Source organism: Oryza glaberrima, chromosome 4 (assembly GCF_000147395.1).
Source record: "Oryza glaberrima chromosome 4, OglaRS2, whole genome shotgun sequence".
Taxonomy (NCBI): domain Eukaryota; kingdom Viridiplantae; phylum Streptophyta; class Magnoliopsida; order Poales; family Poaceae; genus Oryza; species Oryza glaberrima.
In genome coordinates, this window is record NC_068329.1 from 5,999,958 (window position 1) to 6,022,070 (window position 22,113).

At 45.3% G+C, this 22,113-nt stretch overlaps 1 pseudogene; it reads left to right on the forward strand.

Annotated features, from left to right (window-relative positions):
- Nucleotides 1-18,275: 18,275 nt before the first annotated feature.
- LOC127771304 (probable histone H2A.6) lies at nt 18,276-19,120 on the forward strand (annotated as a pseudogene).
- Nucleotides 19,121-22,113: the final 2,993 nt, after the last annotated feature.

A 22,113-nucleotide genomic window follows, 5' to 3' on the forward strand; every position in this document is an offset into this window, starting at 1 on the left:
TTCTGTGGATCCAGTTGTGGCCCCACAACCAACTGGCAATTTGTAGCCGAAGCCCTAGAGTCAAAGAAAGAATTTCCTCTAGGAAAAATCCTTCTCGGCTATCTGTACCAAATGTTAAACAATGCATCAGCTAGAATCGCTGTCGGCTCGGCAGTTGGAGCAGGTGGACCCTGGTGGTTATTGCAGACTTGGTTAAACCTGATGGTTATGAAGGTTGTCAATCGGCCTCCTATGACAGAATCTGAATTCCCACTACCAGAGCCGATTACGGGTGATGATGGAGAAGAACGCACACATTGCAGGTGCACATCATTTGGGGAATATGCATCCACTCCTACCGACGCTGGAGCAAAGCTATCGACTGAACTGCTCAAGGACTGGTTCTGTAGCTTCTATGAAGGCTTCAAGAAAGATGCTCGGATCTGGTTCCCATATGAAGATTCAATAGACCTTGAACTCCCCTCAGACTTCAGGTTTGAAGACATAAATCATGAGAAATTCCAGAAATCCAGAGAAATCCTTATAGCTGCAATCAGCCCTTGCATCCTTCCCGTCGGCATCCATCAAGGAAGAAACATCCAGCTGTCCTATGAGTTTTATCATCCAATGAGCTCAGCCAGGCAACTTGGATTAGGCCAACTCCCCATCGGCTTATTCTTTGCCAATAAGATTCAATGCCGAGGTCAAATCACATCTGCTCTAATGATGGATCGGCTACTCAATCTACCAGGACCTCCTCTGGGCAATATTGAGCACATTGAGTTAGCCGGTTTTCAGAAGCAAAAACTTCGATAGATGGTGGGGTGAATGGAAGCTACATCTGTTTCATCAATCGGCCACGATGTATATGACAGATCTTTTCCCTAACGTCATACCCCAGGTAAATATTGTCATTATCAAGTTTGTATAATCAATTGATCAATTTATTACTTAACCAATCCTTTTCCCCTCTTTGCAGACAACAGAATCATCCCCTCCTCATCAAAGTAACAGCGGTAAAGACATCGAATATGCTGCAGGCTTGATCCCAAACGGAGGTGGATTATCTCCCCCTGTCATCGGCTACCATGCCCCCAAGACATCAACTCTCCTCCATGGCCTCACTAGAGAACTAGCTGATGCAGGCCAAAAAAGGAAGACCAGAGCTTCAACCGTAAGCACCTCAATCTTGGCTCCAAAGAAAAAGACCAGAGTCAAGAGAGCCAAACCAAATGACAAACCAGCCGATGATCTGCCTGACTTGGATCCATCCATCGAACAAGCCTTAGATGAAGAAGCAATCGGAGATGAAGTCGATCAAGCCGCAGCCGAAGTAAGCGACACTGAAAAAACACCATCGGCATCACCTAAGCAAACCCTTCCAACTCCATCTGCTCCAGTCCACTTCTCAAGGGTAAGTATTCTTCACTAATTCCTTTTGGAACCCTTTTACCTTGTAGCCGATCACCCCTGAGTCTTATATTTGCAGAAAAAGAAGACCGCAGTGAAAAAGAAATCGGCTGCAACAACATCTAAACCAGCTTCACCAGTAAGATGATTCAAACCTTCAATTTTTAGCTGGCTCTACTTAACGCTTGCTTTCTTTTCAGCCTTCACTTCCTCCTTCTCCCTCGGCCCAACAATCATCGAGTGATCAGACCCCTTCGGCCGTGGGAAGTCATCATATTGAAGAAGAACAACCAGCCGCTCTTGCTATCCCAGTAAGTTTATCCTAGAAAGCATCCAAATCGGCTACAATTGTTTGGTTTCTAATCACTTTCATATTATCACCACAGGCCCTAGCCGATCTTTTCTCTTTTGATATCAGAGATTATCTTGATGAAGGAGAAGAAGATACTACAAGCAAAGCATTGGCCCCTTTATCTGATGATGTCAAGAAAACTCTAAAAAGTATCTTAGATCGGCTAGAAGCATCATCGCTAGATAGCTTGGTAGTTGATTGTGGCCCAATCAGAGCTCGGCTACATGAAATCCAAGCCTTAATCCCGGATGAATTAGCCGATGTCCTTACTCCAGCTGTCTATCTTGAACAACACCAATTCAAGTTGGAGAAGGCCAAGTTAAGACTAGCCGAACGGCGAGAACACAAAGATATTGAGTCCACTATCCAGGCCAATCGACAACTTGTGCATGAGGAAAAATCCAAGCTTGATCAATTATCTGAAGGTCCAATCAAGTCCAATATTGACCGGTTGGAAGCACGCCAGATCGATCTCCTAGCACAACTTGAAGAATGCAACGCTGAGATGGATATGGAGCGCAAGAAACTAGCCGATCTCCCCAAGTCCATCGAAGAGCAGAAAGCCAGACTGAAATCGGCTATCAAGCATGTTGCTGAACTAACCAAGTCCTTAAAAGTTATTCCTGGAACCGATGCTCAAGATGCTCAAGCCATAGAAGAAGTAGAGCAAATTAGGCAAAAAGCTATGTCGGCTATCCAGCAATACTTATCACAATAATCCCAATGTAATAGGACTTAGAAATTTTTTGTAATCGGCCAAACAGCTTGATACTTCATCACTTAACATCCTTCTATGCCAATTAATATAAATGTAAGATTTGCTCAAAAATTTTTGCCCTTTGTATTCACTGCATTTTAATAGATATATATGCCCCCCTAGTTTTACAATGTCAATGGCATTGATAAAACTATAAAACAACCAAGGGCGATATAACAATATCGCCATTGCAAATCGGCAAACCGTAAGCCGATTACATTATAAAACAACTAAGGGCGATATAACAATATCGGCCATCTCAAGGCGATGCACACACATCGGCTATCATGTATCGACACCAGGAGCCGATCATGAATTAATCCATACACTCGGATAGTACTTCTTCAAGTATTTACCATTAAGCGCTCGTCCATAAACTTCACCATCAAGCCCTTGCAACATATATGCTCCTTTAGAAACAACTTTATGAATCTGGAACGGTCCCTCCCAATTCGGCGACCATTTGCCGAATTTATTATCACGAGCACCAATCGGCAATATCAACTTTCATACAAGCTCGCCCTCTGAAAAATCTTTAGGCACAACTTTCTTATTATAATGCCGAGCAATGCGTTCCTTATCCTTAGTAACCTTCGCAAGGGCTCGCAATCGTGACTGAACCAAATCCTCCCGCTCATCGGCCATGAGATTGTAATACTCATCGGCTGTCAAATCATGTTGCAACTCTGTTCGACGAGAGCCGAGTCTAACTTCCCAAGGCAGAACAGCCTCATGTCCATAAACAAGTTTGTAAGGAGGAACTTGGATCGATCCATGACAAGCCATCCTATAAGACCATAATGCTTCAGCCAAACGAGTATGCCATTGCCGGGGATAATCAGAAATCTTCCGCTTGATCAATTTGATCAGGCTCTTATTGGACGCCTCGGCTTGCCCATTAGCTTGTGCATAATAAGGTGAAGAATTCAACAACTTGATGCACACGCTATCAGCAAACTGAACAAACTCATCGGACACAAATATGGACCCCTGATCTGTAGTAATAGTTTAAGGAAGACCAAATCGATAGATTATATGCTCTTGAACAAATTGAATAGCATCTCCCGAATCCACTTTCTTCAAAGGAATCGCTTCTACCCACTTGGTGAAATAATCGGTTGCCACCAATATAAATTTATGTCCCTTGCTCGATGGTGGGTTTATCATGCCGATCATGTCAATTCCCCAACCTCTGAACGGCCAAGGTTTAATTATAGGATTCATAGCCGACGACGGTGCCCGTTGAATTGCTCCAAACTTCTGACAATCTTGACAACCCTTATAATATCGGAAACAATCCTCCAACATCGTCGGCCAAAAGTACCCTGTACGTCGAAGCAACCATTTCATCTTGTGAGCCGATTGATGAGTACCACAGATTCCCTCATGAACCTCACCGATTGCAACCTTAGCCTGATCGGCACTCAAACACTTAAGCAATACTCCATCAATCGTCCGATAATAGAGCTCATCATCTAGCAATGTATACTTCAACACTTTATATCGTAATTTTCTAGAAGCCGATTGAGAAAGATTGCTCAAATACTGATGCACATCGTACCTCCAATCATCGGCTGATATTGCTGCAATCTCAACCTTCACATCCTTGATCATCGGCTTATACCCCGATGTTCCCTGAGCCAAATCGTTAGCATCAAGATTTTGGTCTCGAGATACATGCTTCAACGTAACCAGCCGAAACTCTTTCATCAGCTCTAAGCACTTCTCATTATAAACCAGCAATGTATCATTCTTGCATTCATATTCGCCTGCCAACTGGCTGATTACCAGCAAAGAATCCCCCATGATTTCAATAGTATCGGCTTCAACTTCCTTGAGTAACTGCAACCCCTTGAGCAATGCCTCATATTCAGCTTGATTATTAGTTGCATATGGTTTAATAGTGTAAGCAAACTCAAAACATGCCCCCCTAGGGGAAATTATAACTAAGCCGATGCCACAACCATGGGTACAAACCGATCCATCAAAGAATAAAGTCCATGGCACTATTTCAACCGAGCCGATTGAATCATCACGATGTTCCACAATGAAATCGGCTATAGCTTGTCCCTTAATCGCCTTCGGTGATTCATACTGAAGATCAAACTCGGTTAAAGAAAATATCCATTTTCCAACTCGTCCCTTTAATATTGGAGCCGATAGCATGTATTTGACTACATCGGCTTTGCATATAACAGTGCACTCATTAGATAATAGATAATGCCTTAACCTCGTACACGAAAAATAAAGGCACAAGCATAACTTCTCCACAGGAGAATACCGAGTCTCAGCATCCAGGAGCCGTCGACTAAGATAAAACACAACTCGTTCCTTCCCTTCCAGCTCTTGTATCAGAACCGAGCCGATTGACTTCTCACCAGCCGATAAATACAATCGGAACGGTACTCCCTTCTGTGGAGGAATCAAAACAGGAGGAGAACTAAGATATTCCTTGATATTATCCAAAGCTTTCTGCTGCTCTGCCCCCCAAGTAAATTGTTGATCGGTTCTCAACCTCAATAAAGGCGTGAAAGGTTCCAGTTTACCGGATAAATTGGAGATAAACCTTCTAACAAAATTTATCTTGCCGATCATCTCTTGCAACTCAGTCTTATTTTCCGAGGGTTTAATCTTCTGGATTGCATTAATGCTCTGCTGAGTTATCTCAATCCCTCTTTCATGAACAAGAAACCCCCAAAACTGGCCAGCCGATACACCAAAAGCACATTTTGTCGGGTTCATCTTCAAACCATATTTCCTGGTCCTCTCGAAAACTTTTCTTAAATCGGCTATATGATCAGCAACTTCCTTGGATTTAACAACCACATCGTCAATATAAACTTCAACCAACGAGCCCATCAAATCATGATATATATAGTTCATGACCCTTTGATATGTTGCCCCAGCACTCTTTAGGCCAAAAGTCATAACAACCCACTCAAATAAGCCGATTGCACCAGGACATTGAAAGGCTGTTTTATGTATATCTTCCTCAGCCATAAAGATCTGATTATAACCTGCATTCCCATCCATAAAACTCAAAATCTTGTTTCCTGATGCGGCATCAACCAGTTGATCGGCTACTGGCATTGGATATTCATCCTTTGGTGTTGCTTTATTTAAATTACGAAAATCAATACACACCCTGACCTTGCCATTCTTCTTAATAACTGGAACTATGCTAGATACCCACTCTGCATATCGGCAAGGACGAATAAAACCAGCGTCATATAATCTCTTAATCTCAGCCTTAACAGGTTCGAGCATATTGGCTTTACATCTCCTCGGAGGTTGCTGATGTGGCCTAAATCCTGGTTTAATAGGTAACCTATGTTCAACGATCGATCGGCTGAGTCCGGGCATCTCATAGTATTCCCAAGCGAAGCAATCTCTAAACTCTTTTAAGAGCTCTATTAACTTGGTTCTGAATTCTGAAGACAAACCTTTGCTAATAAATGTCGGCCTCAGCCGATCACCCAGACCTATATCAATTTCTTCCAAATCATCGGCCGACATAAAACCTTGGCCCTGCTTATCGTCGAGATCATCTACTGTATCCTTAGCACAGGCCTCTGAACCCTCCACAACGCCCTCAAAGTAATAGCTTGGGTTCTCCATCTTCAATCGGCTGTATATCAGAATCGGATACTTTTAGAAAATCTCCATCCCAAACTTTTCCAGATAAACAATCAAGGCCATCCATCTCCCAAAGAGCTAAATCAGCATTGGCAACATTAACTGACCTGTCGGCTGGCACAACCTCTATCTTGTTACCTTGCCACTGAATCAAGCACTGATGCATAGTTGAAGGGATACAACAATTGGCATGAATCCAATCTCTCCCAAGCAATAAACTATATGAACCCTTCCCATCAATGACAAAAAACGTGGTAGGAATAGTCTTGTTGCCGACCGTCAACTCTACATTTAAAACACCTTTGGTCTCTGATGGATTACCGCCAAAATCTTTGAGCACCATATTTGTCTTGATGAGATCCTCGGCGTTCCTACCCAGCTTCCTGAACGTAGCATAAGGCATCAAATTCACCGCAGCCCCACCATCAACCATCGTTTTAGACATCGGCTTCCCATTGACGTAGCCATTTACATACAATGGCTTAAGATGCCGATTCTCCGTTCCCTCAGGCTTCTCAAATACCGCCTGCTCTGATGATAGGGCTAGCTTAGCCGATTCTTCTCCCACTTCATCGACATCGGCCTGGCTGATCCTGAACTCGGCTGGCAGCGTAAAGACCATATTGATTGGTGCTGTAACAACGCTCTTTCCTTTTGCCAACCTCTTTGCTTCATCAGCTGTAGCATCATCAGCTGCAGGAGCTTGGCTCTTAACACGCCACACCTGTTTTGGTTTTGGTTTCCTCAGCCGATGGTTGATTTCCTCTTCAACCTCCTGGAAACGTTCCCTGCTCCTCAATCTCTGGACCCTCCTTTTCTGATTCTTCGTAAAAATACCAGAAGGACACCATTGATTCTTCCTAGTCGACTCGTCTTCTTGATTATGATCTTGACTCATCGGACCCAACCTTTGATGGACGGGAAGTCTTGTCTGTCTAGGCTGATCACCCCTACTATGTGGTCGGCTTGAGCTCTCAATGATGTCGCTACACCCAGGACAATTTTTGATGGATGGCAACCTCATTCCTTCGTTCCAGCAAAATCTAAAGAACTCGCAATCCCAATGAGGATCAAAACCATTGTCGTTCTCTTCATAACGTCTCCCCTGCTGCTTATCATACCTCATTTGATATTTATTAATAATCTTAGCCGAATGTACTTGGAAACCCTTCGCACGAGATCCATCGGCTGCTTGACTTGCTGTATGCACCATATTGACAGGAAAAGGATTCCCATCGACCTTCATCGGCTTCTTGGAATCGTCAAACTTAATTTTTCCTCCTTCGATGGCCACCTGGATTTGCTGTCTAAAGACCTTGCAATCGTTGGTAGAATGAGATCCAGAATTATGCCACTTGCAATATCTCTTCTTGCCTAATTCCTCAGCCGATGGGATCGTATGACCAGCAGGAAGCTGAATCTGCTTTTCTCGGAGTAGCAAATCGAAGATCTTGTCGGCTTTAGTGATATCAAAATCATATTTTTGCTCCTTTCCAGGACTCTTCACCCATTGACACGGTATAACCTTTTTGCTCCTCACCCATTCGGCTGCAGCTATCTCCGAATCATCATCTTCATCGTCCGATTCATACATATACTGGCAGACATGATTAACCTTCTTAGAGCTCCTTCTGACATCAGCCGACCTATGCTCATGCAAGGTTACCTTTTGTATCAGATGTGATAAGCTATCGAAGTCTTCGGATGAGAATTTTTCCCTGATTGGAGGGATCATACCCTGGAAGGCCAAATCGGCTAACTGGGCATCGGTCAAGCTTAAGCTGAAACACTTGTTCCTCATCTCTCTAAACCTCTGAATATATTCATGCACGGGTTCATCATACCGCTGTTTGATTGCTGTTAAGTCGGACAACTTCATCTCGTGAACCCCGCTGTAGAAATAACTATGGAACTGCTTCTCCAAATCGGCCCAACTATTGACCGATCCATACGACAAAGATGAGAACCAAGTAAAAGCTGACCCGGACAAAGACAATCGGAACATCCTAACCCTCAAGGCATCTACAGCCGATGCTTCTCCACACTGGGCAAGATATCGGCTAATGTGCTCATAGGTTGACACGCCCTCTTGTCCCGAAAATTTAGAGAAATCCGGAATTTTAAACCGATTAGGAAGAGGAACCCTTTCAAACCACTCTGGATAAGGCTGCCGATACAAGCTTCCAGTCTCTATAGGTTTGAGCCCGAATTGTTCCCTCATTACATCGGCAATCACATTGGCCCATTGTCGCTGCTAAGCTACCCCTTGTGGTTGCTGCTGCATGGATTCAAACTGACCAAACTGGGGAGCGAACTGCTGCTGAGCCGATTCTCCTGGCTGATATTGGGCTTGTATAGCTGAAGGCTGGTATCGATAACTTAAGTTACCCCCTTGGTAGTCGTGCAGATCCGGCTGAATATTGCGTGCCAAGTGCTCGGGGACCATCTGAGGTATCACAGTGCCATCTGGTTGTATATGGTGAACTAAATGTTCTGGAGTAGCTTGGTCCCAAATGGCTGCACAAGTTGCCCCACAGGTGCTGCGAACCTAGCCGATGCATTAGCCGACCCCAGGTGTTGAATTGGCTGATGCCGTACCGGAGTCTGCTGAATAAGCTGGAGCTGTTGCCTCGGCGGTGTTTGTTGATTCGACTGAAAATGCTATTGCGGCAATGACGCTTGCTGAACCGGCTGCGCGACCTGTTGTTGAACTGGTTGTACCATCGGTTGAACTGGTGGCGCAACTTGTTGCTGAACCTGCTACACTGTCGGCTGGACTGGCGGTGCCTGCTGAATCGGCTGCTGTTGTACTGAATTAACAACGGGTGGTGGCAGGAACATAGCAGCAACCTGGTCTTGAGTTGGCTGATTCGTGATCTGTTCAGCAGGCTGTGGGTACTCCCTCATTAGTAATCTGGGATTCATCGGCTGAGCCGCCGCAGTAGCCGATGCAGCAGGTACAGATGTTGATGCCGACGCTGTTGGTTGGGCTATCGGCGCGACAGATGAAGCCGCCTGCACAACTGGCTGAGCATCGGTGATCAAGGTCCGGTAATTTGGAAAAACTCCTCCTGGCAAGTAAACCGGGCCTGTAGCCTGATGCTCAGCTATCGAGCCATCGGCTATTGCCTTCATCATGTTCGGTAACGTGTTGGCTAACACCCCAGACTGGTTAATTAAAGCATGGTGCACCGCGTAATCAATCCGATCTTGAAAGTTGTTAAAAGATTCCTGAAGACCTTGACTGAAATTTCCTCCTGGTAGTTGGTAAACACGATTTGGAGTTCCATGCACCTCTGGAAGATTATCACCTTGATTTCCTGCAGAACCTTCGGTAGCCCCTTTGACACTCGGCTGAGCCGAGCCATCTGGGTCTCGCTTAACATCCCCATCTTTAGATAAACCGGTCCCAGGGATGTCGGCAACTAGCTTCAACTTGTACGAGTGAACCCTTGCGGGTCTGCATGTAGGACCTCAGATACTGATCCCGTGCTTGTTGCATCATTGCTTCGAAGTCCTGCTTCTGCTCTGGTGTGAACTTCTCGGGGTCAACCGATAGGACATTGTCATCAATAATGTCGGTCAGCCCTGGCTTTGGCGGTTTGCCTTTGCCGGAGCCTGGGCTTGGCGGTGCTGTTTTTTCGGCCATGAGGAAGATCTGACGTCTGACTCCTAATCAGGTCCCACCAGGCGTGCCAAAAGCGTGTTGACAGAAAACACGAGGCTTGGGAGATCTGCTTAACTCCAGTGCAGGTCCAAAACTCGCCTTCGGATGTGTGAGCGTGCCAGTTGATTTGATCCTGCAATCAACAAGAAATAAAGACAAAAGAACCGTGGTTAAATCTACAAATGATAGCCGATCGGCCAGATGCCGATGACATATCATTTACGTTTGAGCCGATGTCATATATAGATCGATCGGCAATTGGGAATAAACAATAAAGAACTAAATCTATTCGATCGGATGTAGATATTAACAATATATAATCGGCATATCGATATATACTTGAATCAAGTGATTGGGATAGATCGGCCGCCATGCCGAGACAGTATAAATCACTTAGATCGAAATATATATTAATAGTCAGACTATATATGTTCATAGCATAGCCGATCAGATAGATCTAGCATGTATCGGCTAATACTCCGATACTGCTCTATGTTAAGATATTAAAACAAGCAAAATATACCAGACAGAGGCTTAATATACGTGAATGCAATGATATCTTGACATAAAGGGCAGATTTAATCATGTCAATCAAGCATATAGGATAAAGAATAGTTAAATCAGGTACAATCGGCTGAAACTCCGATGCTACTCTAATCGGCAACTAGTAGGCAGGCTAGGGGTTGATGTTCTAAGCACGACTTAATAGATCAAACTTAACTGATGCATCATTAAGTATGAAAAGAAGAACAATATCTAGACAATCAAGCCGCTAGAAGATTCATAGAGTGATAGATATCTTATATAATCCAAATCAACGTCAAGACCTAACCTAATCGGCTGTCTTTTGCATGCAAACGTTAGTCGATGATAGATTAAATAGAGATGTTGTTAAGGATTATGTAAGACATATGATAACTCGGCGAATTATATAAACGAGATTAGAGTGTCATGAAGATGTAAGCACTAATCTATGAGAACATAAATCGTCATAACGAGTTTTACCTCTTGTTGAAGATCGAAACCGATGCAGCTCAACCCGGAAGCAAGAACTCGTCGAAATAAAACAAAAGCAAAAGGTGGCGATGCGCCGGAATTGTATTGAATGTGTGTATATCATTTACATACGGTTCGGGGTCTATTTATACCCGAAGATTACAAGATATGCCCGTACCGGCCACGACCATTATCTCTAACAAACTCTAAAATATCACAAGTCTTTGCGGCAGACTCTTTCCCACATTTATCTATAAGGAATTTACATAAATAATCCTAATTAATAGATACAATTGCCTTCCCAGGACTCTATCCATGCGTGGCAATCATCTTGAAGCACATCAACCCGAGCCCGATGTCGCGCACAAGTTGTATCGTCAGAATCGGCTATACCAGCTTACTTAACTTAACTCAACCTTAGCCGATCTAGCTGTAGCCGATCCAGACTCTAGCTGATTCTTGCTCTGTTCCAGAACTCGGTCTCCGCCTCCAACTCTTCTCCGATCAGATCCCCTTTCCTGGTACGAATACTTACCAAATTTGGTCGTTAACACGCGGATACATCTCTTGGATGAAGGGAGCCTGTGCCCAACTCGAGGGGATCGGGAAGCGGATCGACGATGCCTTAAAGCAAGAGCGTTGTCGAAGCAGCCGATACACAGGGGGTCACAGTCTCCCCTGCCTCTGAGATTGCTGTCCACAACTAAATCTCGACTCCCTGCGGGAAGGGTTCAGGCTGTTGCGGTTGTCATCGGAGGAGATAGATCAGCTAGCTCAGTCACTGGCCTCACTCACTGAGAAAGTGTTCTTTTCCATGAACTGGCAGTGGCCATCGTGGTGAAGATTGTTCCTGTAAAAGACTTGGAAAAATTTTGTAAGATAAGACTATTTACTTTTACTTATGCAATGAAACTGAAATCTATGCCCTAAGCAATCGTAATAGGTAGTGTACGAGTACTCTCGTTTTAGGCTGTCCTTAGCCTTTTTGAGTTAGATACTCTCCCTAGCCCCCAGCCTCATTCTCAAAGAAATCGTTCTCGGTGAAACAGGCTTGAAAACCTATAACCGGTCTAGTTCAAGCTGCGATTGCCTAGCCCCTAGCCGTGAAGTTGGAAAAACCAATTTCCGATTACACGGCTTAGTAAATACACTTATATGGAGCACTCTGACATGACCAGATATGACATGGTCGTTTGGCTCTGAAGAATCTGACAAGGTCTTATTAGCTTTGGGCGTCCCCAGCCGAAATTCCCTTAGGTTTCTCGGAGGCTTTGTTAGAATAACGTAAAAGGACTATAGGTTCGTATTCGTGATGAGGTGTTATCAGGATAAGGGATCTCAGGGTAAAACACTTGAAATAAATTCGGAAGAGTTTGGATACCTTTATTTATTTATTGAACTGTAAGAGACTTACAGACTTGGATACATCGATATCATACATAGAATTTACGTAATTGGTCAATGTTCTAGGAGATTGTTAATTCTCGGCCTTCGCCATCTGCTGTCTTGAATGCACCTAGCCTCAAGACTTAAACCACCATGTACTGTCCCTCCCACTTTGGTGATAGCTTGTTTCGCCCTGCTCGATTTTGTACTCATTGGAGGACGTAATCGCCGATGGCCAGTGTACGGGCTCGTATGCGCTTTTTATGATGTCGGTGCAGGACCTGTTGATATGCGGCTACTCATACAGCAACTCGTTCACGATGTTCCTCGAGGAGGTTAACATCGTGAGCTCGCCTTTTCTCTGGTTCCTCGTCAGAGTATTTTTGAACTTGTATTGACCGATATCGCAGCTCCAATGGAAGCATTGCCTTGGATCCGTACATGAGAAAGAACGGAGTTTCTATATTAGATGTAGTCGGTGTAGTGTATACGGCCCACAAGACAGACAGATGTTCTTCAACCCACTGTGTATCATAGGCCATAAGCATGTCATATACACGTGTTTTGATCCGTTGGAGCACGATACAATTACCCCGTTCAACTTGTCCATTACTCTGTGGATGTGAGACTGAGGCAAAGCAAATCTTGACTCCAAACTCGATGCAGTAATCTTGGAAAGCACCACTTGTAAATTGGGAGCCGTTGTCTGTGAGGATACGATGAGGCACCCATATCGATAGAAATATCCCTTTCATGAACTTGATCGCGTGGTTGGCTTTGGTCTCTCTTGTTGGCTCCGCCTTGATCTACTTGGTGAATTTATCGATAGCCACGAACAAGAATTTGTAGCCGCCTTGACCTCGTGGGAATGGTCCCAGTATATCGAGCCTCCAGCACGAGAATGACCAAGTGAGAGGGATAGTCTAGAGCGCTTGTGCTGGCATCTTGGTGTGTTTACTATGAAATTGACAAGCTTCACACCGTTGCACCAAGTCGCAAGCATCTTTGAGGGTGGTTGGCCGGAAAAAACCTTGTCGAAAGGCCTTTCCAACCAAGGTGCGCCCGCCGGCGTGTTGTCTGCATATTTCTTCATGGATGTCGAGTAGCAATGCTTTGCCGTACTCGGAAGAGACGCATTTGCAGAGAACTCCATTCAGGGCTTTCTTGTAGAGATCATTATCGATCATACAATAGGTTTTTGCCTGATGGGATAGTTTCTCTGCCTCTGTGTCGTCGTCAGGTAATTTGTTTGCACCCAAGAAGTCAATAAGCAGTGTGCGCCAGCCTTCGGTCATCTCGATGTCGGCCACGACGTTCTTGACCTTTGTAGCCCCTGAGCTGTTGTCGGCATTAGATGTGGTACTTTTGTCATGCGACTCCATTACCGACTCTCTACGTTCTTTACAGACGTGGCGTCATTATTTGTGGCCTAAAAGAATTTGTCATTCATTTTGATCACGAATCGCTTAAGTATCTTCGCTCTCAAAATAATTTGTATCGTAGACATGCTAAATGGGTTGAATTTATTGAATCTTTTCCTTACGTTATCAAACACAAGAAAGGTAAATGTAATGTGATTGCTGATGCTTTGTCTAGACGTTATACTTTGTTGTCCCAACATGATTGTCGGATTTTTGGGCTTGAATCAATTAAGGAACAATATGCGCTTGATCCTAATTTTAAATAAGTGATGTTGAATTGTAAAGAGGGACGTACTTGGAACAAATTTGTGATCAATGGTGGATTTGTATATAGAGCTAACCATCTATGCATTCCAGTTGGTTCCGTTCGTCTTTTTTTTTGATACAAGAAGCGCATGGAGGAGGGTTAATGGGGCATTTTGGAGCTAAGAAGATGGAAGATGTTTTGGCCTTGCATTTCTTTTGGCCAAAGATGAGGAGAGATGTTGAGAGGTTCGTGGCACATTGCATCACTTATCAGAAAGCTAAGTCTCGTTTGAATCCACATAGTTTGTATATGCCTCTTCCTGTACCTTTTATTCCTTGGGCAAATATTTTTATGATGATGCGGACATCACTCCTTTGGATACACACAACAATCCTCCAACGGTTATTCAAGGACCGATAACAAGAGCTCGCGCGCGACAATTGAATTTAGAGGTGAGGAACGAGGTGAGCTCGTTCCTATGTTCTTCTTTGTATGAATTTGAGAATAGATTGTTACCTAATAATTATATTGTGATTAGGAACAATGGAGAGGATAAGGAGACACTAGGAGAAGGACTTAGAGTCATGGAGGATAATCAAGGACGTCCAAGTCATAGTGAAGGCCCAAACCAAGCCGACTTCGAGTGCAATTCGTAGTCCAGGACCAGTCCGCACTAAAACGGGCGCCCAGGTCGCATATGTCCGCACTAAAACGGGCGCCCAGGTCGCATACATGTTCGGATTGGGGTGTTCTTTATATGGATGGAAAGCTAAGAAGATAACCTTTCTAATGGTTCTGGTCCCATGTCAAATTCTTTTCAAGCCAACAGGAATCAACCGAACAAGTTGATGTCCAGAACCTGTCCCGGTGCTGCATCACCGTATTTGGGCCTTTGGGCCGTGTATCGTGTTGGAACCCATTAGGGTTGCGTCAAGGGTTGGTTGCACAACCCTAAACTCTATATATCAGTACCAGCCGTCACCTTTAGGGTTTGGATTTTGCTTAAATTATTCTGTCAAGAATAGTTTCACAGTTAGATCGGTTTGAAAGACCCTAACTTGTGAGCTTAATCATTCATCTGCAATTTTGGTTGTGATGAGGGATGTTAGGTCCCGATCTTCCAATAGGTATTGATAAACAGTCGATTTGGGCGGAGTCGCGACACAACTCGATTCGGCTTCTGAACGAACACGCTACTCAGCCCCACAATCGCAGCACCACGTCTCCTCTGGTTATCAACCGAGCCGAAACCCAGTTGACCTCGCCGAGAAGGCTAATCACTGCATGCGAATCGAAGAACACAAGCAAGAACAAGATGGATTACAACACAATTGCATATGAATGATTAAGCACTTGAATTTGGGGTTCGACAAACCGATCTAGCGGCGACACTGTTCTTGACAGATTAATCTAAGCAAAACCCGTGTTAGGACCCCAGCTAGGATCCCTCTATGTATAACGTGCTAGTCCCAGATCAACGCTAGCACACACAGTAACAAAAGATAATATCACAACCACATCATGATTATATTAATAAATAGGAAACAAATATAATTTTTACATTGGTCTTATGACCAGATTTTACAATTTCTTTGCCACGCAGGGCCAAACAAAGATAAACAGCGGAAAAAGAAGTGAGAGGCACCAACGACACACCACAGGCAGTCAACTGGGGCACGCAACCTATTCGACATCCTCAGCAAAAAGAACTTTTGGAAATAATTGGCCTTCTCTGAAATTTTTGTGAGACAACAGGGGTGAGTACATAAAGTATTCGCAAGTGTACGGGAATATGCAATATATGATACAAGGCTTCAAAGGAAGGTTATGGTTCATTTGCATAAAGGCATTTGCGAATTTAAATACAATAAATAGATATAAATTTAATTTAAACAACATTTGCAATCACGGTATTTTTAACCAACCAACCAACCCAAAAAGGATATTGCGTCCACACAGGACCACACAGCTATATTCATTAATTTATCCTGCACACAGCTCTTTCCCAAAAGTAAAACTTTCACAAATCTACCCCTCATGTGAAATCACCGAGCATGTCCATAACCGAGGACGCGGCTATTCGAATAGATTGACACTCTGCAGAGGTTGTACAACTTTACCCACAAGATACAATTCGGTGCCGCTAAACACCAAATAGTAACAAAGCGTTTCCTCTACCTCACCCTAACACCGGCTTCTCCCGTGGGCGGTCCTCCCTTCACCACACAGGTGAATGGTCCCATGGTACAAACCAAAAACCTATCATCTAGCCACCTGGGATGCCGGTGCCAAAGCTAAGCAGTGTACTAAGCCAAGTCCTTCCCATGAGGACATGTGATTGCACGGTAAGGCTCAGATCAATGGTGCATGAAGTGAAGTCCTTAACTGACCAGGGCGACTTGCCTAAACTAAGGACCTCAAGCACACAGCAAAAATGTAGCACACCGCTTAGGAGCCCACAGCTCAATCGACCACACAGGTCAACGGTAAGCACGCAAACAGATGGCTTACCTCCTAGGTTCACATAGATCCACCATCGGCCCGGTCTAAAACATTTTCCACCAGTTAATTACTACACGGTGCAACACATGCCACCAAGAAGATAGCATACAGCCACACAGTTTATATAAAAACAATGATAAGTCGATCATTAGTCAATATTATATTTTGCTTTGTAAAAGTGTGAGCAGGGCTAAGCAAATCTAACTACCTTGAGTCAATACCCATATCTGACTGACAGTGTCTAGGGTGACAAATAATCATGGATAATCAACAATAATTCAAGGCATGGAATAATTAACAAGTAGGTCATAACTACCCATACGGTAATTTGCAAAAACAAAACAATGCATATAATTTAAATACAAAATAATTTCTAAACGGGGTACAACATGTTCAAGGGTACACTTGCCTTTACCCACGGGATTTTCAGACGGAACCTTCACCTGCAACAGCAACCTCCTCAGCAACGGCATCTACACGATCGAAATGGGAGAAAACAAATAAACAAAAGAAAAAGGCAGAAAAAAAATCAAATGAAATAACCAAATAAATCACGAAGTAGAGCTAAATTTTAGAATAATTTAGGAAAAGGAACAGGCCGAATCGGAGTTTGGATGAAAGAGATGTGACCTCCGGAAGATTGAATTATTGGAAAACCATGAATAAAGAAATATTTAGAAAATATTCTCTGGAATTTCTGAACCAAAAGGATTATTTTTTTTACGGATCGGCGGGCGTGGTCCACCTGTCAGTAGGATGACCTACGGTTAATTGGTTACAAGGAGGAGAGTTGTGGACCAATTACGTGGAGGGCTGAGATCTATTTGTTGGGATAGATGACTTGGATTGATTCTGGGTTTTAGGAGGCTAGCCTGACCAGCACGCATGTGACGTGGTGCCACACAAAATGGATCTCATGAACGTGACAACAATGAAGCACCGGATTGAAGTAGGGAGAATGAAAAGCACAGTGAGCTAGAAGACGACGTCAGGTTCATGAATGATAGCGGCAACGGAGGTGAAGGCTGTGGAGTTGAAGCACAGCGGCAAGGCGATGGCATGGTGGAGCTCGACCTGTTGGTGGCAGGGAGACATGGAGTAGTAGGGGAAAGACAAGTAGTGGCAGCCACATGGCATGGACTACTCCGGTGTAGAAAACAGGAATGTCGGTGCAGTGATTTAGGAATGAAACCGTGATGACCACAACAGATAAGTGGTAGGATCGGCGGATCGTTAACGGTTAGGCGGTTTCACCGGCAGACAATAGCAACTTGACAAGAGACCGTGCTGGAGGCAGGGAAGACAATGGAAGCGAAGGATAAGAGCAGTGGTGCTGCTAGAGCCTTGGAGCTTACCGACCACAGTGGCAACGGTGGCTCCTCGACAGATGAGTTGCCAGGGTGGTTTGTCCACTGCGGATTTGATAGTATTGAGAAGGATAAGATGACATTGGGCAATAGAAGACACACCGAGATCAAGGACGGGGCAGCGACATCGGCCTTTGCGGTGCATTAACTGACAGCGATGGCACTACTACAAGGTAGACATCATGACGACGACGGTGGAGTCACAAGTAATTCGATGGGAAAAAGTCCACTTTGACTCCCTTAAATATCGACCGAATCTAATACATAACCCTAAACCACAAAACCGGATAGGACGACTCAAACTATTAAAACCGGTGCAATTTGACTCCCTCGACGGTTTTGGAGGACGGTTTTGCTTGCGTGGCGCATACGTGACGGTATTGACCTGGTCTTCGCCCCATGTGGCATTAACATGGCTCTTACGTGGCACATGGAATTAAAAAAAAAGCCACTGACACATGAGGTCCACATGTCATCCTCTCTCCCCCTTTCCCTTCTTCCTACTCTCTCTCTTATCTCTTTCGTTTTCTCTCCCCTCTTCACTTCATCCGGTGGCGGCGGGAGGTGTTCCCGGCTATGGCGACTGCAGTGGTCGGTGCTGGCGCCCGACGCGGGGTCATCGGACTCCCCTTACGAGCCGTCCAAGCCGTCGTTGCCCGCCGCGTGGCTGCTACTGCACGCGTTCTTCCACGCCACCTCCATGGCGATGGGTTTCAGGTCCGCCGATCGATTCCACCGCCCACCTCGTCTCGCTGACTTGCTTGTCTCCCCACCCGTCATGCTCGCCGGCACCAACGCGACGACATGGTAGTGGTCGTATGGTCGTCGCCGAGATCGGGGCCGAAGAAGCCGGTGTCCCGCTCCGTCAAGGCCAGGCTCCAGTTCCCCGTCGGCCGCTACCTCAAGAAGGGACGCTATGCGCAGCGCGTCGGCATCGGCGCCCCCGTCTACCTCGCCGCCGTCCTTGAGTACCTCGCCGCCGAGGCAAGCCCCATTGTTTATCTCTTCCTCTACCAATCCTTCCAACCCAGTGTGGTTAACCGGGACTTGTTGATGCAGGTGCTGGAGCTCGCCGGGAACGCGGCGCGGGAAAACAAGAAAAACCGGATCATCCCGAGGCACGTGCTGCTGGCGATCTGCAACGACGATGAGCTCGGAAGCTGCTAGCTGGCGTCACCATCGCGCATGGTGGTGTGCTGCCAAACATCAACCCGGTGCTGCTCCCGAAAGAAGACCACCGAGAAATCCGACAAGCTGGCCAAGGACAAAGCCACCAAGTCCCCCAAGAAGCAGGTGCGCAGAAGGTGACCACTTTTTCGCTGGGTTATGTTGGAACAACCCACTTGGATAGCTATGGTGACACTGATGCGTGTGTAAAAAATTTATACTTCAAAGGTCGGAATTTGCCTCAAATAAAGCCTAGTAGCTTCTATGCATTCGCGTGGTCATCGGCAATTCAGTGGGCGCCATGCCTGCCGGCGTCCTGGGCGAGGATGAAGGCACCAACGAGATGTTCCTCCAGGCGCCGCCGGGCTGCTTGCCCTTGACAGCGGGCTGCAACGCGTCATCGCTGGCGATCGCCTCCGGCGACGGCGAGCTCTGGCCCCCTTCCGCCGCTGCCCCTCCAGCCCCCGCCCGCCACCACCGCCGTCGCCAGCAATCCGGTCTCTGCTCCCCTGCGCAGGTCTGAAGGGGAACATAAAGGGGGAGAAAAGTGAGAGAAGGGGGAGAGAGAGGGGGGGGAGGAGGAAGGGAAAGGAGAGATGACATGTGGGACCCATATGTCAGTGGGTCCCATAATTCCATGTAAGCGACACGTCGATGACACGTGGGACGAAGACTGGGTCAACAATGCCACGTAGACGCCACGTCAGGCAAAACCGCTTGCAAAACCACCCAGGGAGTCAAATTGCACCGGTTTTAATAATTCGGTGAGTATCTTATCCGGTTTTCTTGTTAAGGGGTACGAATTAAATTCGGCTGATATTTAAGGGAGTCAAAGTGGACTTTTTCCTAATTCGATGGCACCTGGAAGAAGAGAAACATCAGGCTCGAGAAAGAGAGCAATGGTGCTAGTTGACATAGGGGAAGGAAGAGGATGTGGCACCGAGACTCACCAAGGACAGCAGTGGTGTATGACAAAAAGGAACAAAGGAAATGCCGGCAGAAGATGTGTTCCGAAAATGAGCACGGAGGAGACAACTACATCGGCTTGAGCTCTCAACAGCGGTAGCACCGCTCACAACGAGACAACGATGATGCCAGCTCGATCTCCAAGGGCAGCAGCTTGTGCTCACGTCGATGATTGTACCAGTGTTGCTTGAGCTTCCTATGAGCGACATAAGTAGGCTAAGTGGTAGAGCTCTAATGCAGCGGCATCTTGGTGTCTGTTCAAAGAACACAGGTCTGCTATTTGTAGGGGGAGCAGATGAGAGATGAACAGCTAAGAGATGGAGAGGTGACTGCAGAAATTGGGACAACAACTCCAACCATTGGAAAGGATTTAATTTTTAGAATTGATGGAGAAATTTTGAAGGCAGAGAGGGGATTGGAAGAGCTGGTGTTGCTTCCATGGAGAAACCGAAACAATGAGTGTAAGACTTGGTTTGGCGATAGAAAAGGCATGTGCGATATGGGTTGGTGATGGCGTCATGCTTGTGTGGAGCAGAGGCAACAGCACCTCGGCGGCTGGTCGATGGCGAGGCTGTCTAAGGAGTTGGAAGTGGAGACGCTGGGCATGAGGGATGGAGGCACCGAGGTACGGCTGTAGTTTGTCAGAAGATGGTGCTAGAGATGAGAACATGCCAAGTCTCATCTTCCGGACAGCCACGATAGTCTCAAAAATAGGACAGGGAGAACAAGGTGGAGCTCTCATGTTCCTCTGCAACGGCATTTGCACATGGTGCGTGGTGATCTCAATAATGGATCCACAACGATCCACACATGACACTAGGCGATGAACGGGAAGGAGAAAACTACTAATGGAGTGGATGTGGTGCAGGCGCTTACCAACCTCGATAATGGAGACGTGGCCGCAGCAAGACGACGTAGTTGACGACGCCCCGGTGGAGGAAGATGGAGAGAGGCGGCGGGGGAAGGTTATAGTGGCCTGGAGATGAGAAGTCACCGGGAATTGCAAAAACGGATTTAGATCAACAAGTTGATTCAATTTTTAGTGTTGGTGACGAAAATTGATGAAGGAGAGGAAAGGATCCGTGAGGAATTGAAAGAGGCGCTGCTCTTTTGATGGAGAGGCAGAAACGCCCATGGATGAAGACGAAGCAGAAACGCGTGCGAGGCAGAACACGTGTGAGCGGCGCTTGGGCTGGTTCCTCCTGGTCGGGCCCTGGTGCAGACAGAGAAAGAGAGATCAAGGGAGAGATTAGATTGAACGAGAGATTAGAACACACAAGGGAGGTATCAACTAGGACTTAAGGAGGAAAATGGAAAAAGAAAGGAATAGGCGAAAAAAAGAAAAATAAAAAGCAAGGAAAAAGATAACGATTGGGATGTTTTTATGGAAAAGTATGAACTTGAAGGATTTGGAATTTTGACATTTTCTGGATTTGGGATTTATTTTTTTAGGATTTGACAGAATTCATGAGAACGAGCTCCACTTCCAAAAGCCAAATAAAAATCAAATAACTCCAATTTACAAACGATAAAATAAAAGGGTGGCGTAATTAATTTAGTTAGTCAAATTAAATCCCTTTTCATTTATGAAATTTTTATTAAGCTATTTAGGCGAATAAACACAAACGCTAAGTTTGAAATTAAGCAAATTAGAAGACACGAAGAACGGGACGTGACAACCCGACTCTAAACGATGATGTCTACTGATTAAGTATGATTAGGGACGTTCTAGGGTTGCCCTAGGGCGCACACCCTCATGGGCTAAGCCCACGACACAATTACAAGGCCCAAAATCCAAATCAGATTCGTACTAGATGAGATTCGTCGCTTGTTTTGCAGATTCTTGGTAGCTCGGTAGGTATTTTGACTTGGGACCAAAATCATCTGAAAGGATACTCCATAAGCTTTCCAACAAGTACTCATGGCCCCAAAATTCCTTCTAGATCAGCGGCTAGGTCCGTTTGAAGTTGATGCTTTCAGGAGGCCCGAATCCGAATCCAAAATGTGTAGAACTTTATCTCTTGTCTTCTATAGACAAAAAGTGACGTCGTGAGGTAGAAGTAGACTTGGAGAAGGTCTTGGTTTGGTCCCTAGTCAACTTATTTAATCATCCATGCATTCCTTACGCTCGGTCTCTTTTCTTTCGCCCAAGCAAATACCTCTGCAAACGAAAACACATGAAACTCATTGTGTAGCAACATTTGTTCAAATATATAACAAGTAAATCTAATGTAGAACATATGCACCTTTGGTTGATTAA